This window comes from Ovis aries, chromosome 16 (genome assembly GCF_016772045.2).
Source record: "Ovis aries strain OAR_USU_Benz2616 breed Rambouillet chromosome 16, ARS-UI_Ramb_v3.0, whole genome shotgun sequence".
Taxonomy (NCBI): domain Eukaryota; kingdom Metazoa; phylum Chordata; class Mammalia; order Artiodactyla; family Bovidae; genus Ovis; species Ovis aries.
In genome coordinates this window covers 56,109,747-56,125,605 of record NC_056069.1, presented here as the reverse complement: position 1 = coordinate 56,125,605, position 15,859 = coordinate 56,109,747, and the positions used below count along the sequence as shown (strand labels likewise).

Sequence of the window (15,859 nt, the reverse complement as noted above, 5' to 3'; positions counted from 1 at the left end):
ATGTCCCAATCTCTGTATAAGGACACACCAGTTCTATTGGATTTAGGCCTACCTCTTTAGCCTCATTTTCACCTAATTTACCTCTTAAGTTTTGAGGTGCAGGAAGTTAGAACTTCAGCATATGCATGAAAGCAGGGCGCAGCCCATTTCATATTAGGAAAGGTGGTTTAGAGGAATATTCAAAGCCGCTGTGCAAAGTGCCCCGTTCCCTGCCCTCAAGACAAAGGAGGTGGGGAGAATCAGCTCCCGTGGAGCCTCTGGTTTTGTTGTTGTTGAGACACTAAGTCCGACTCTTTGTGACCTGATGGACTGCAGCATGCCAGGCTTCCCTGTCCTTCACCATCTCCAGGAGTTTGCTCAAACACACGTCTACTGAGTCGGTGATGCCATCCAACCATCTCATTCTCTGTCATCCCCTTCTCCTCCCGCCTTCAATCTTTCCCAGCATCAGGGTCTTTTCCAGAGAGTCAGCTCTTCACATCAGGTGGCCAAAGTACTGGAGCTTCAGCTTCAGTCCTTCCAGTGCCTGTGGTTTACTCCTTGCAAATCCATGTGAGGCAAGCCTGAGCAGTGTTCTCTTTTGACAACATGAGATTCAGAGAAATTAATTTCCTTGAGATTCACATCACTAGGAAAGGTAGAACCTATGTGGACTTCAAAGCCTATTTCTATGGCTCCCTTGGGCTGTGGATGGCAAAGGGTATGTGCAGGTACTATTCTCTCTGTTGTACTCAGGATAGATGTGGGATGAGGCCTCAGAATCCTTCTCAGCACTGCTCTAGGCAGTTGCCACCAATCAATAGGCATTAATATGTGGTGAAGCCTGTTTTCATTCCAGCACTATATGATCATGCTTTTCCTCTGCATGAAGCCTTTTCCATTGGTTATCCATATTTCTAAATACAGCAAGGGAATAAAGGAAGAGAGAAGGATTGACATAGTCCAGGTCATGTAAAGGACACCTATTCTTGAGTAAATTAAAATAGAGGTATTCTGGGGGGAGAAAAAGAAAAAAGACAACTCCTACCAGTAGTGGCATTGGTCAAGAGCCCTTCTTATTGTAGATGGAAGGGTTGACCAGATGTGTAAGCCAGTTTAAAATCCTGTACCAGCATCCATGCTTGTTGGTAGGGATTCAGGGTCCAGAAGAATCTTACTGTGGGCAAGTTTTTATTGGATGGATGGTTGAAGACATTAGAAGATACAGGTTTTAACAGAAAGCAAATGTGGAAAGAATGGTTGGAATTTTGACAGGTTTCTCTACAGTGGGACAGTAAGTGGAGGGAAGTTAGTGTCAGGAGTCATATGAAGTTTTTGATAACGAAAAAATCAAGGCTTATGAATTCTGGGGCCTTTCCAAGAAGTAAAACAAGTAGTGATACTGAAGGGACTCTTTGAGGGGGCATTCTCAACAAGTGTGGATGTGGCTGTATCTTCACGTAACACTTTGGCGGCTCTTTTTCAGAAAGCACTTGACTTTTGAAAGTGCCCTTTCGAGTGATTCAGTCATTGCCTTTCTGTTTCGAGCTGCAGGTCACGTCATGTTGTGTTTAACTATAGCAATAAAAATATTACCTCACTAAGCCACAGTCTAATTGAATATAGTAATTCAATTTGGCGAAGCTAGATGAGCCACCGGCCCTAAACTAATTGAAAGTTGGTACTGTTAATATCTTTTATGGAAATAATTTTCTTCATAAAACCTAAAATGTTACCGTAGAATTTTTTTAACTCTTTAAGTTATGCAACATCTGTCTTTGAGCCAATGTCTGCAGTCTTCTTTCGGTGTTCAGTTTCTGATCGATAGCACCTTCTTCCATTCATTCCAGAAAACGGGGATCTTCCTGCAAACAAGGGTCTGGGGCATCTCCTTGATCATTGCCCCTCATATCCGTCCCTTCCTGTCTACGCTAAGTGGTGAACCTAGTTGAAGTTTTTACCCCTCTCCTCGATTACTGTGGTCATACTCTGCTAAATGCATGCATGGCATTCCTGTGCTGAACACTTTTTTATCATGACTTTCTGTTACACGTAGAATAAAATTATCAAAATCCTTTGCCGATCTATAAGTTCCCTCGTGTTCACCTTCTGTTTTCCTCTTCAGCCTCCTCTAATCCCCATCCTCACCTGTGCGGCCTGCCTTTCAGTTCTTCCAAATGCTCCAGGCTCTTTCCCATTGTTCTTCTTCCTGGAATATTCTTTTTTCTATTGTCCAAGTACTCCTCAACCTAAAAATGCCACTTTCTCAGACATTCCTTTCCTGACTGTCCCCATCCCTCTCAGAACACTTGGCATTTTTGGCTCTTAATTGATCAAAACATGATGTGATTATTTAATGTCTCCATTCCTCTGGATGGAAAGACCCAGGAGGCAGGGATGCGTTAGTTTTGATGATCCGTGACAGAGCTGTCCAGCAGTTCTGGGGCTTACGTAGCGCTTCATATTTGCTCGGTGTCAAGGTTGCCCACAGGACCATATATTTCATGGAGGGTTCACATCCTCTGAAAGTCACCTTTGGCGGCTGAGATAACTTCCATGTATTGACATGCAATTTCACCTCATCAGTTGTGCTTACTGTGAAGATGAATACCTGATGAACTCCAATTAGTGTAATTATTCTGTTTCCAAGCACCAACCTTAGTGGTAATTGTTCTGCAGGCCTGTGACATTATGGAGTAATTAGTACTAATGGCTCGTGCATCCAGGCTTCCTCCTAAGGTAGGGTGTCAAATAATGAAATTGTGTTATTTGGGAAACAGCAGTATTACTCTGAGGTCTTTCCAGACAGGAACTATAGCAAGTGAACATTGGGGCAGACTGTAGCTGTACTTCTCATGCATTCTTTCAAGTGCTTGAATGTCACGGGCCTGCCATGAATCGGTCATATTGAGCATCTTAACCATTGAATTTTTATACCAGACTTTGTGAGGTGGGGAGTGTTAGGCCCCCAGATGAGCATAATAGATTATAAACCTAATGAAGTAAATATGAATTTAATGGGCAGAGGAGCCTGGCAGGCTACAGTCCATGGGGTAGCAAAGAATCAGATATGACTGAGCACACAGCCCTGATTTTATGCTGTGACCTCTTACTCTAAATGATGAGTTCCTCCAGCACAAGGCTTTGTTTCGTTCATCTTTGGACGTCAGTTTCTAGCACGAAACCTATGGTCCAGTAAGGACTGGAGGCATAAGAGGTCATGTTTTATGGCCATGTGACATCTTGCTGTGCAGATAAAGGCATATTTCAGAGCACTGACCTTTGCTGTACTTTCACATCCAGGAACCAGCTTGTAACAAACTTTTAGCAGATATCACAGTGTTTCCTTTGGGTTGGTTGGGGTGAACACAATTTAAACGGTTGTGATTTACTCCTCATCCACCCCTTACCCCCACCATTTACACATACTCTTTGATGGTCAGTATTCAACTTTCATTGTCTCATCCCTGAGTGTTTTTAGCTTCAGTGTGAACTAAAATTCTTAGAGATAAATATTTTCTTCTCAGCCCTGAGATCTCTCACAGGACAATAACCTCATTCTTAATGATAGAATTCTTATTAAATAAAAAAAGTTTGTAGTTTTTGACAATCATAGGAAATTGATTTTTAAAATAACCTGTAGTTAAGAAATAATAATGTAAGGTTCCAGTTAAAAGCAAGTCTAATCTGGCAATACAACTTATTCTGAAACATTTCTAGATATTGATATTTTATTTGCAACATTTTTATTTTAATTGTCTACTTTTAAAAAACATATTCACTGTGCAGTTATAGGTGAAGTGATTTCTGGGTCTTGATTGTCTGTATCTTTGAGCTGTGTTGGGCTGGCTATTGGGCATCTCATACCATCTACATGATTAATACCATAAACACGTGCTACTTTTACTAGTAAATCAATACTTTGTCTTAAAATGGTCTCATTTTAGATTCTACAAGCACATTCTACAAGATGGCTGTAGACTTGTACGGTCTCATTTTCAATGAGTTCAGTTTGTGAATTAGCCAGTGGCATTCTCTGCAGCTGTGGCTCCTTTATCTCCCCCTTGCTTGCTGATGTCCCTCCCTACTGACACATAGGATGGCACATCCGTATGGATTGAAGGGAACTGGCCATCAGAAAGGAGAGCTCAGCCTGGGATCATCGACTCTGTAGGGCCATGAGTTGCATTTAAATTGAGTAGTAGAATGAAAAGGGCAGTGATGCTCTTTGCAGTTAATTTTTGATATTATGTGCTGTTGAGTATCCCTAACTCACCATACTGACAGCTGGCTTCTCACATACCAGACTTCTTGTCTTGAAGCCTTGAGGTTGTAGATTATGTACTTGGAATATGTGATTAGCCGGAATGACATGGTATTGATGGTTGAGCAGCGGTTTATGACACAAATGAGTAACTGGATGACTGATAGACCTTTGGATGTGTATTTCCAAGAAGAATTTACTAAGCAATATTTTCCTTGATTTATTTAAAAAAAAATCATCTTAATGTGGCTTGCTAAGATAAAGATGTCATTTTGGTTTTAAAGTTGAGGAATATAAACAGAAAAGTTGCTGTGGCTGCAGTAAGGAAACCCAAGGCATGGTTGGCTTAGATATTCAAGTCCCACCATCCCCCAGCTCCAGGAAGCATTCTGTGTGGGCTTCCCGCTGTTGTGGATACCTGTGTCACTCCCCTTCAATTTTTTGTGAAGACAGTTCTATTTCTGTTCTATAAATGCATCATCAGGTTGGGTGCATGTGACGTACACACACACATATGAAGATGTAAGCTTAAAATTTTATTTTATATAGTTAAAAGGTACAGGCATTACTTGGTAATGAATTCAGTCTTTATTTTAATATCAATGGTTTTCTTAAAAAAAAAATAAATAAATAAAACAGGCAGTGGTTTTGGTAAGCATATTTTTAAGACTAAGCTTTTTAAAAGCAGTTCAAATGAGCAGCCGACGTGGGAGTTCGCTACTCTGTTAAATGCAGTGTAGGAAAATACAAACCACATTAAAATCTTGTAGAGTTAATATTTGTTTACTGACTGAGCTGAGAGACGCAAAGACCTGTTAACCTTGTTTTTAAGGAGTTTACAGTTGGTGAAGGCAAACAGGTACACCAGTAATTACAGTGAGACAAAAGTGTTGGTCTGTATCCACATAGAGATATTAGATACTGAATTAGCAGCGTGGATCAATCATTACCTCTGTCCTCTCTGTTCTGCTGTTGGTAGATCCATCTTTTCTACTTGACTAAGCCATCCATGTGGGATATTCTGAGTTGGTAGGCTATTATTTAAAGAGTTTTATGTAACTATTACTTTTGAGAATATAGAATCCAGCATTGGTTTCATTTAATTCAAAGGTCTTAATCACTCGGTAGGGAAGTCATTTACATATCTTACATTTTCATTAAGAACATAGTACTTTGAGATTATAAACTGAAGGGAAAGCCTTCAAGCCTAGTTAGTTCTCAGAACATGTATGAATATGCTTTAGGTCTCAAGCAGAGCGGCCTCTTCAGTATCTGAGGGACCTAACAGGGGAAGGGTTCCCAGCTGGTGCCCCCTGACCAGTTTAAGACAGGCTGCTCAGCCTGAGAAATAAAAGGGAGGAATTTCTCTTGTTCTTTCTTTGAAAGTCTCAGAAAAGAACTTAATGCTTTGTAGGATCCTTCAAATCTTTATTCTTGGGAAGTTGGTTCCTGAATTCAGGAATGAATGACACTTGTCCTTTGTTCTAGAGAGAGTTGGAATCTCTAGGAACACAATGGGAGGTGTGTGGAAATGACTCGGACCTGGGACGAAGGAGTGGACCTGGGACGAAGGAGTATCTCTGCACAAAGTTCATTTTGATAAAAGGTGCTTTGGAAAATCTTAATTCTAGAGTTTCTTGGATTGGGTAAGTTTGCAGTGCTAAAGTTAGTAACAGATCATTTTTCTGTTAGTATTCCATGTTTTGTCATAGGAATTGTATTTCCTTATGTGTCTAATCCTTTTTGCTCTTAAGTGCTGGTTTCTCTTGACTTCTGTGTTGCAAATAGCTTACAGAGATTCGTGAACATGACTTTAAAAAGAAATCTCAATGACTTCATGGCAAGTTTGGTAACCAATCTCATATTGTTCTTCTAACCTTCACCTTCTAGTTTGATTTGTACTACCTGTTGTCTGTACCAGCTGACTGATTATTTTTCAACCCCACAGGGAAACTTGTTGGACATAGAAACCCTGTCCACTGACTGCTGTTCTTCTACAACTTAGGCAATAGTTGTCTCAGAAATATTGTTCAACGTAAATCAATGTATTAGTCTTAGAGACTATCTGCCTTGAGGGAGAAATGCAAGAATGATTATTTTGTACATTTTAAACATTTGTTATTACATGAATTTAAACCAGTGATACATTTGTGAGTCCCTTGGGCAAGTCATTCGGAGAACTAGTTTCCTGGCTGATAGATGGGAATTATAGTATTCATGCTCTGTTGATATTCTCTTAAGTTGTTAAATGGCTAGTGAATATATCCTGAGACCAAGTCCTAAGAGTTTAGTTTTCATGTCATTGTTATTTATATCATCTTTGTAGACCCTAATATCTAGATGTTGAGTAAGTCAAATGTACTGGGTAAAGCACACTTCTAATTAGATCCATCTTAAGAAAAAATTCTTAACAGAAAGTCTTGTTGTAAATATATCAGGTCTTCATATCAAACAAACCACTGTGTAAATCCTGATATTTTCAAGAGCTAGAATTTTTCTGTATACCTTTTAAAGTTTGTTAATGGAATTTTCCAGCTCACCTTGTAGTAAACAACCGCAAATTCTTTTCCGGAGGTGTTGTAAGCAAGACTGATAAGGCTTTCTGAGAGGGAAGCAAAGAACCTTCCTTGAGCGCATCAGGAATGTATTTCTGAATTAAAGCACAGATTAAAGATCTGTTTTTAACATTACTGACTTGGACAATTTTCATTTTGAAGAATGAAAACTGCCTAAATCTGGGCTTGGGGTTGAAGGCATTACTGTGTAGACCTCTAGAGACAGGTGTTTAAATGAGGCTTCTGTAACCTGGCCAGGGCAGAAGAGGGTGGCAGAGGATGAGATGGTTAGATAGCCTCACCAGCTCAGTAGATATGAATCTGAGCAAACTCCGGGAGATCGTGATGGACGGGGAAGCCTGGCATGCTGCAGTCCATGGGGTTGCAAAGAGTCGGACACAACTGAGTGACTGAACAATGATGGTGGCGTGTGTCACCAAACCAGTACAAACGTGCGTGGAGAGAGGCGTTCATGTTAAAAATGCTTATTTGGAGTCTTGTCTTCTCTGAGTTTCTCAGTCACATTCTCTTGGATGGGTCTGAGCACTTTGAGACTCTTCGTCTAACACTTTCCTTGGTGTGTGACTTGGGATATATTTGCGAATTATACTTATTCAATTGTCCAGGTGCCTTTCGTTTGTTTTTTCCCCCCTCTGTTTCAGTCGCTTTCTCTTTTTAGAACAGCGCTGCGCTTTCTTCTTCTTAAACTCATTCCAGATTTCTTTGGTTCTCCTCGGCAGCTTAGTTTCATCCAGGAAGAGCGGTCACCATTTTCAGCCAACTCACTTCACATAGCTGCCTATCTGAGTTTTTATTGAAGGCAAAATAAAACTTCAAAGACGCCGAAGAAGCTTGAGCATCCCTTCTCTCCCTTTCAACTAACACCTACCAGTGTTTATCTTGGGAGTAATTTGAGGTTTATTTGATGAAACATGTAGTCAAGTGTTAATAGAGACTAATATCAAGCTTCAGAACAATGTGCAGAAAGCTTTAATATTTTTTTGTTGAGCATTTGATACTCTCTGATCATGGGTTTCTGTGGAATCCATGAAAGCTTGGAGTAAAAATGCTCAGCTGGCTCCCTGATGGCCAAATGCACTGATGTGCAGCCCCAGCCGTTTCCCATCTGAGCTTGTCCCGCCTTTTCTCTGTCTCCTTTTCTTCTTGGGCCTCATGCCATCTCCAGTTTGCTGTCCCATTTTCCAGCTCCACGTTGGCTCCTAATTTCTCATAACTACCTGAAGTGTGGCATAAAGGATATGCCTCTTTAAACGTGATTCACTGGGAATCATATTTAAATACTGATATCACAATGATTTCCCAAAGAATATGTGGAAGCCTCTTTCTGAGTTTAAACTGTTTAATCATCTACTTTCTATCCAACGTTGGTTATCTTCAGTATGTCTTAAGGACCCAACTTCTCAGGTGAAGACTACACAGCTCTCTAGTGAATGGCTAGAAAAGGACAACTGGTCTAGCGCTTGCTCAGTTCAGGCTGGTAAGAAGCCAGTTTAGCTGCTTTGAGCCAAAGGAATGTGTTACAATAGTGACAGTAAAGCCACATGAGCCCTTCACTCCTACCTGACTTATCAGTCAGCACTTGACTGGATGTTGGGCTACCCTGATGGCTCAGATGGTAAAGAATCTGCCTGCAATGTAGGAGACCCGAGTTCAATCCCTGGGTCAGGAAGATCTCCTGGAGAAGGGAATGGCAACCCACTCCCGCATTCTTCCCTGGAAACGTCCATGGGCAGAGACCCTGGTGGGTTACAATCCATGGGGTCGCAAAGAGCTGGAGACGACTGAGTGACTTTCCCTTTCATTTTAACCGAATATTATACAGTATTCTAGCTCCTTCTGAAAGAACGTGTAGCATAGATGAAAACTCTTCTCACTTCATTTTTTCCCCCCTTTTTTTCCTTTCAAGTTACCACACCCCGGGTCCAGATAAGACCCCGGGGTCGATGCTAGTGCATGCACAGAGGGCCGTGTATTTGGTGATAACCACTGGCCTCCCGCTCAGCTGGACCCTAGGTCTCAGAGTCCTAAAGGATGTGTTGAGATAGCTAGGGCCATCATCTTAATTACAGCTTGGGTTACCTTCCTTCCAGGATCTTTGCAATGTAAGGCTGATTCCAGTTTGGACCCAGTTAGGAATTGAGATGTGCCTGGCATATATGCATCTGCTAATGGCCTTTAATGGTTGAAAACAGAAGCTTCCCTTAGGGAAGCAAAACTGCTCCAGTTTGGATTTCCCCTCCCCTTTTACCCCCATGTGTGAAATCCTTTTAACTGGTAACCACTGCAGAGTGGCGTCTTCAGGAAAGCCACCCAGGAGTGTGGTGGTGTTTGCGTTTTCTTTCAGTCTTTCAACCTGTAGGCCTGTATTCGACACTGTTAATAGTTGATGCAGTTTCAAAGGTGCTTCTAAAAAGGCCTAGGATGTTATGGTTTTGATTAAAAGTTGATAACATGAAACCATCATTACAGGGAATGTAAAACCATACAAAGATATGGTTTTCAAATGACATTTCACAGCATTTTATATTCTTTTAAATAACCCTTTTAGTGTGCTGAACACAAGCTTAGCAGAGACCAAGCAGGTAGTGCCACAGGCTTCACAGATCCCGACGTTTTAGGATACAGCAACCTGAAGGGGGACGTGTTGTTATCTTCCCATTGTACAGATGAGAAGACTGATGTACAGAGCCATAAATCCCAGCTCACACAGCCTCGGAGACCAACCCTTTCTGGGCCACAGTCTATTCGCTTCACTTGCCAGAAGCATTCCAGTCAATGGAAAAACTTAATTTGTTGCTTCCAATTTGGGTCACTTCTCTTGACCTCTTTAAGTAAGTGCCATACATTAGCTGTATTGGAAATAGAACAGGAGTCGGAAGCTATGTCTGTTCGGGGGCTGGAGTGGAGCCAGTGTGCACAGAGGTCCCTGTGTCTGCCTGTGAGACTGCGGGCTACCAGTGTCTCATTGCCTCTCCTCCAGCCCCTTTGGCTGCAGTGGGTGGGAATTGATCCTGTGGGTCAATTTACCAAAAGAAAACCAAGACCCCAGACCCATCGGCGACCAGGAGATGGGGACTTGGGCACCAGGCCGCAAAACTCATCCAATGATTCAGCATGCAAACTTTGGAATTCCTGAGACTCCAATTTAAGCTTAAAGAATTAAATCAGAGGACTCAACTGAAATATTGAACCATACTGTGATGTCCCTACAAAATACAAGGTGCACTGTATTTTAAGGGAAGGTGGTTATCTCCGAGAAGACACCCCGTTCCCTTATGTTCTGTGTGGTTTCTTCAGTGGCAGAGAGAGGAGTGAAACCACAGTAAGGCACTGGTTTCTCAGACTGCTCCTTAGAGTGGAAAGATTCTTGATGTTTTGGCAATTACTATCAATTACACTGATTTTGTTGGAGAAGGAAATGGCAACCCACTCCATTGTTCTTGCCTGGAGAATCCCAGGATGGAGGAGCCTGGAGGGCTACAGTCCATGGGGTTGCAAAGAGTTGGACACGACTAAGTGACTAAACCAACACCACCACACTGAATTTGTACTTCGTGTGTGTGTGTGTGTGTGTGTGTGTGTGCTCGCGTGCACACGTGCGCAGTTAAATCTGATTATTTGAGACCCCATGGACTGTAGCCCACCAGGCTCCTCTGTTCATGGGATTCTCCAGGTAAGAATACTGGAGTGGGCTGCCATTTCCTTCTCCAGGGGATTTTCTTGACCCAGGGATCGACCTCAGGTCTCCTGCATTGCAGGCAGATTCTTTACCATCTGAGCCACTAACGGTGCTAATACTGGGTTGGCTAAAGACTTTGTTCAGATTTTGCAGCGACGTCATATGGGAAAACCTGAATGAACTTTTTGGCCAGCACAATGAAATGATGTGTTTTTTTATAAGCTCTTCCATGCCCAGAAGTTTGCCCTTTTCCTTAGAATCTGAGTATAAGACTGGATCTTGTATGTGAAGGGAAAAAGAACATTCTGGAACACCTGTACCCTACTTTCTCCACCAGAGTCCTGCAATAGATGGTAAGAGGGAGTAGTGATAGACCCACCTGGACCTAAATCTTTGCCTTATTTATTTACATTGCCTTATTTATATCTACATTGACTTGAGTCAGTTCCTCCATCCTTCTTAGCTTCAGTTACTTTGTGCCTAATTTGACATGAACTGTATCTACCTCCTATTGCTGTGAGGATTGGTCTGCCCTGGAGTAGTCCCTCAAGAAGGAGTGATAGTTACTGTTCCTCCCCTCCTGGCTCTTATCCAGATCTTTGTTATAATACCTGTTTGTGGACTATATACTATCGTACGATCTTCTCGTTGATGGTCTTGTCTTGTATGTGTGTGATGCTGTCTCCTTACTAGGCGGTAATGGAAGCTCTCTGCTACCAGCCCAGGTCTGTCTCCTGCACTGTGCTCCTTACATGTCCTCAGGGCATAGTTATCCCCTGCCAGCGGCAGAAAACCAAGCACTGGACCTGTGGCCGAAGTGTTTATCAGACACGGTTTCTCCAGTGCCATACGTGCTTCGTATTACGTAAAGTCAGGTAACATTCAGTTCAGTTCAGTCGCTCAGTTGTGTTCTACTCTTTGCGACCCCGTGAATTGCAGCACTCCAGGCCTCCCTGTCCATCACCAGCTCCCGGAGTTCACTCAAACTCATGTCCATCGAATCGGTGATGCCATCTCATCCTCTGTCGTCCCCTTCTCGTCCTGCCTCCAATCCCTCCCAGAATCAGGGTATTATCCAATGAGTCAACTCTTTGCATGAGGTGGCCAAAGTATTGGAGTTTCAGTTTCAGCGTCAGTCCTTCCAGTGAACTTCTAGGACTGATTTCCTTTAGAATGGACTGGTTGGAATTCCTTGCAGGTAACATTCGGTTCAGTTCAGTTCAGTCTCTCAGTCATGTCCGACTCTCTGCGACCCCATGAATCACAGCACACCAGGCTTCCCTGTCCATCACCAAACTCCCAGAGTTCACCCAAACTCATGTCCATCGAGTCGGTGATGCCATCCAGCCATCTCATCCTCTGTCGTCCCCTTCTCCTCCTGCCCCCAATCCCTCCCAGCATCAGAGTCTTTTCCAATGAGTCAACTCTTCACATGAGGTGGCCAAAGTCCTGGAGTTTCAGCTTTAGCAGCATTCCTTCCAACGAACACCCGGGACTGATCTCCTTCAGAATGGACTGGTTGGATCTCCTTGCAGTCCATTTCCTTGCAAATATATCCTTACACTGAAGGTTTCTCTTTGATAGTTCAGGCTCTCAAATATTGGATGATAACGTTTTCTTCAGTAAGGATCTCTATGTTAAATATTTCAATATATGCCCTTTTGGTATGTATTATACATCACAAGGTCTGGAGGACAGAATAAGTAGGTGAAAGGCTGGTCCAATGTTATGCTATTTTTTTCTTCAAACTAGTAATTTAACTCATGCCAGAATAATTGGATTTATACTTCTGAGTGACCTTGCTTTAACTTCAGACCAAATTTTGTATAATGTCAGTTTTGTTTGATTTGCTTTGTGAGGACAGGTAAAAATTATATCAAGTCACAAACATGAATAAAACATCAAAGAGCTGTCCAGTATCAAGAAACACATAATGACTTAGTATGGTATCCATGGATGTCTGGGGACATACATTCTAGCCAGTATCTTCTGCTGAGTTGAGGTCTGACATTGAATCCTGGAGGCCCTGTCTTTCAGTTCTCCCTTTTAGGGGTGAGGGAGCTGATGACCAAAGGGTCTATGAGTTACCCACAAGCACACTGCTGTTATATATATACAGATCCTGAAGTCATGTTTTAATGTGTAGGGGCCTTGATAGGTGTTTAGGCATTGAATATATATGTACATTTATGTGCAAAATACTGTCATTACAGTTTTTAAAAAGGTAGTTAAGACTTTTTTTTCTTTTAGTGGATGTCAAATACATTATATATAAGTTATTTAAAATTTTAATATTTTAACATTAAAATTATTTTTAAATTAAAATTTTAAAAATGATTTTTTAACTGATTTTGAAGATGGAGTTCATTTTATCCTTATGCTGTTTTGTCTCAGTGGAGCTATTTGAGTAACACTGATTGGTTTCACTCTTCTAATGGTTAACAGACATTTTATAAATGCTAAATATAAACGCCAACTAAATAATATTTGTATATAAACTAATACAAATCTATAAATGCCACCTTGCCTCCCTTATTAATTTTATTTCTTTTATAAACACTCTCACCTCAGCAATTTAATATCTGAGATCCTGAGATTAAGGATAAACTTATAATTTTATAGGCCTTTAAAAATTACTAGGTTCTACATAGAAAGTTCGGGCTTCCCCAGGTGCTTCAATGGTAAAAGAATCCACCTGCCAATGCAGGAGACATGGGTTCAACCGCTGGGTAGGGAAGATCCCCTGGAATAGGAAATGGCGAGCCACTCCAGTATTCTTGCCTGGAGAACCCCGTGGACAGAGGAGCCTAGTGAGTCAAAGTCCATGGGGTTGCAGAGAGTTGGACACAACTTAGCATGCGCACGTGCACATCGAAAGTTACAGTTTTCCCCCTCTAGGAAGAGAATCTCCTTGGTCTTTACTGTTTGTCTCACTTGGAAAAGAACAAAAGAGAGAAAACTTGCTGGGTGGGAAAAGGTAAAAATAGAGAAAAGGCCAAGGGAGGGAAGACCAGAAAAGAAGAGAGAGGAGAAGAAACTGAGGTCAGAATGCATGAATACATCGAATAACCCCGAAGTACCAGGAGCTGTGTGTGCAAAGCTTGAACTTGTGCTTGTCTTCCTGGAGTCAGAACAAACCTGGGGTCCATTAGCGAGGTACTGATGTGTTGAATGATGTCAGTAAATGTACAGACAGAGACAAACGTATGAAGAGCACTCTCGAAAGGAAAGGGCATAGCTTTTTCTAGAATTTTTTCCCTAGAGTTTTCTAGAATTACTGCGAAAGGCCTCATGGTAGAGCCCCATCATACTCAAAGGTTTTGTGTGTTTTTTGGTTCATTCGTTTGTTTTTTGCACGACATGTGGAATCTTAGTTCCTGGATCAGGGATCCAACCCCTGTCCTCTACAGTGGAAGCATGGAGTCTTACACTGAACCATCAGGGAAGTCCCCCCAAAGGTATTTGAAGGAGGCTTTATCAACAAGATTTGTCCCTGCCCTGAATATAGACTTATCAGTCCCTTCAGAGGACAGTCTCGACCGTGTTGACAAGAACTAAAGATTCCCCATAAAGACCTTTGGAAGGGAGAGAGCCTAGTTCACAGGAACCAGAAGACAACCCTATTAATAGCAATTAATAATAATAATAATAATTTGTCACTCAGTCGGGTCCGTCTCTTTGCAATCCCATGGACTGTAGCCTGCCAGGCTCCTCTGTTCATGGGATTCTCCAGGCAAGAATACTGGAGTGGGTTGCCATTCCCTTCTCCAGGGCATCTTCCTGACCCAGGGATCAAACCCTGGTCCCCTGCATTGCAGGCAGATTCTTTACCGTCTGGGCCACCAGGGAATCTCATTAATATTAATAGGTTAAAACGGACGCTTGCAAGATGGCTGTGGGGAGTTAGACTGGTAACTAACTGAATACACCAAGTTTCCCAGATCCACAGCTCTCCAATGCATAAAGGTGTTACTTGGGAGGGAGAGAAAGAAATTCATGTGCCAGGGGCTAACCTGCAAACTAGTAAACTTAGAGGACTTGAAAACTAGTAAACTTAATGGGCTCTAAAGGATGTGGATCCTGACTTCATACATGCAAGGGGTTTTTGAGATGTTTCCATTTAGTTCTGAGATTGGGAAAACATAAATATTACTGTGTCTTCATTCAACTACGGAAGCAGTTATTTGAGCACCAGATTGTCCAGTGGGTGTGTGTTCCCTATGCTGTCAGGCTGTCGAGACTGATGTGAAGCTGCAACTGTATCATGGATGCTGATCCTTCAAAGGTATCTGTGGTTGGGAACCAGCTTTGATGTGGCTCATGAACTTCCTGGGCCAGCACTTAAGCCTGCCTTTGATGGAGTCGCCCCTCAGTCAGATTTAAGCAATGTGTCTGAAACTGTATCTCTTTCAGTGTTTAAGACAGTGATAGGAATGAGGTACATGAGTGTGGCTGAGGAAATCCTTTGGCACTTCACATGGCCCAGATGTAACATAAAAGAATCAGTGGAGTTTGTGTTATGAGAAGCAGGGGATAAATGTATTGCAGAGGATTTGGGAAATAGTTAGCATTTTTGTGGTCTCTTTAGCAGTACCCCACCGTTGCCTGGAAAAGCAACATTAGTGATCAGAGAAATTGTGAATCTCTTTGCATCTGGGCCACCATGAAGCTGCCTTAGGCACGGACTGATCCATAGCCCCACAGTCTTGAGGCTTCCTCTGTCTTGTTCTCAGTTGCTTATGATTTTTTTTTTTTTCAGTTCAAACATTTAATTATTCCAGATCTAGGATAGTGAGCAAATGGTTTCATGACATTTTAGATGGTTGCCTATAGTCATATTGTCAGAATTCTCATTTAAGCTATAGGTGTGACTTTCTCTGCACACACTAAGTATAGCTATTGTTTATAAACTACTGCAGCGAAAGGACCACGTTCACACCTGGTGTCTATTACCTGGAGAAAGTGACCAAGTGTGCACTTCAGAGCAGCCTCTGTTGTGACCTTAATTTCTTGATTTGGTGTGAAAACAGTTACATCATACTTTAAAATAAAAGATGTTTTCATCGTGTGCTGCTGCTGTATGTGCCAGATAAGGATTTTGTAACTCAAATTTATTTCTGAATGTTAGTAACTGTTGCTGCTCTAGTCGACTATGTGAATTTAAATGGGAAGTCCCTTCAGCAGAACCGTTAAAAAAGATCTGCTTCAGGTTGAGTTGGCCATTACACTTCCCAGTGTTTATTCTACCATGGGACATTCCCATTGCATAAACCAGAGGATTAGTAAAACCAAGTTCAGTCACGGAAGTGTTCTCCTGAACTCAGAAGGAAGGAGCAGTGTGTTGTCCTGGGTGGTTCGCAG

General features: G+C 42.0%; 1 protein-coding gene across 4 annotated transcripts in view; it reads left to right on the top strand.

The window, feature by feature from the left end:
• The window catches only part of BASP1 (brain abundant membrane attached signal protein 1), a 54,981-nt gene that overhangs the window by 11,806 nt on the left and 27,316 nt on the right, over positions 1-15,859 (top strand). Inside the window, exon 2 of one of the 4 annotated variants that reach the window (XM_042233920.2) lies at positions 5,732-5,849. The exons of 2 other annotated variants lie outside the window; for them this stretch is intronic. The gene's annotated coding sequence lies outside the window, so the exon portion shown is untranslated. Of the gene's footprint in view, positions 1-5,731; positions 5,890-15,859 lie in introns of all 4 variants that reach the window. One more of the 4 variants, XM_042233919.2, reaches the window with a different exon arrangement.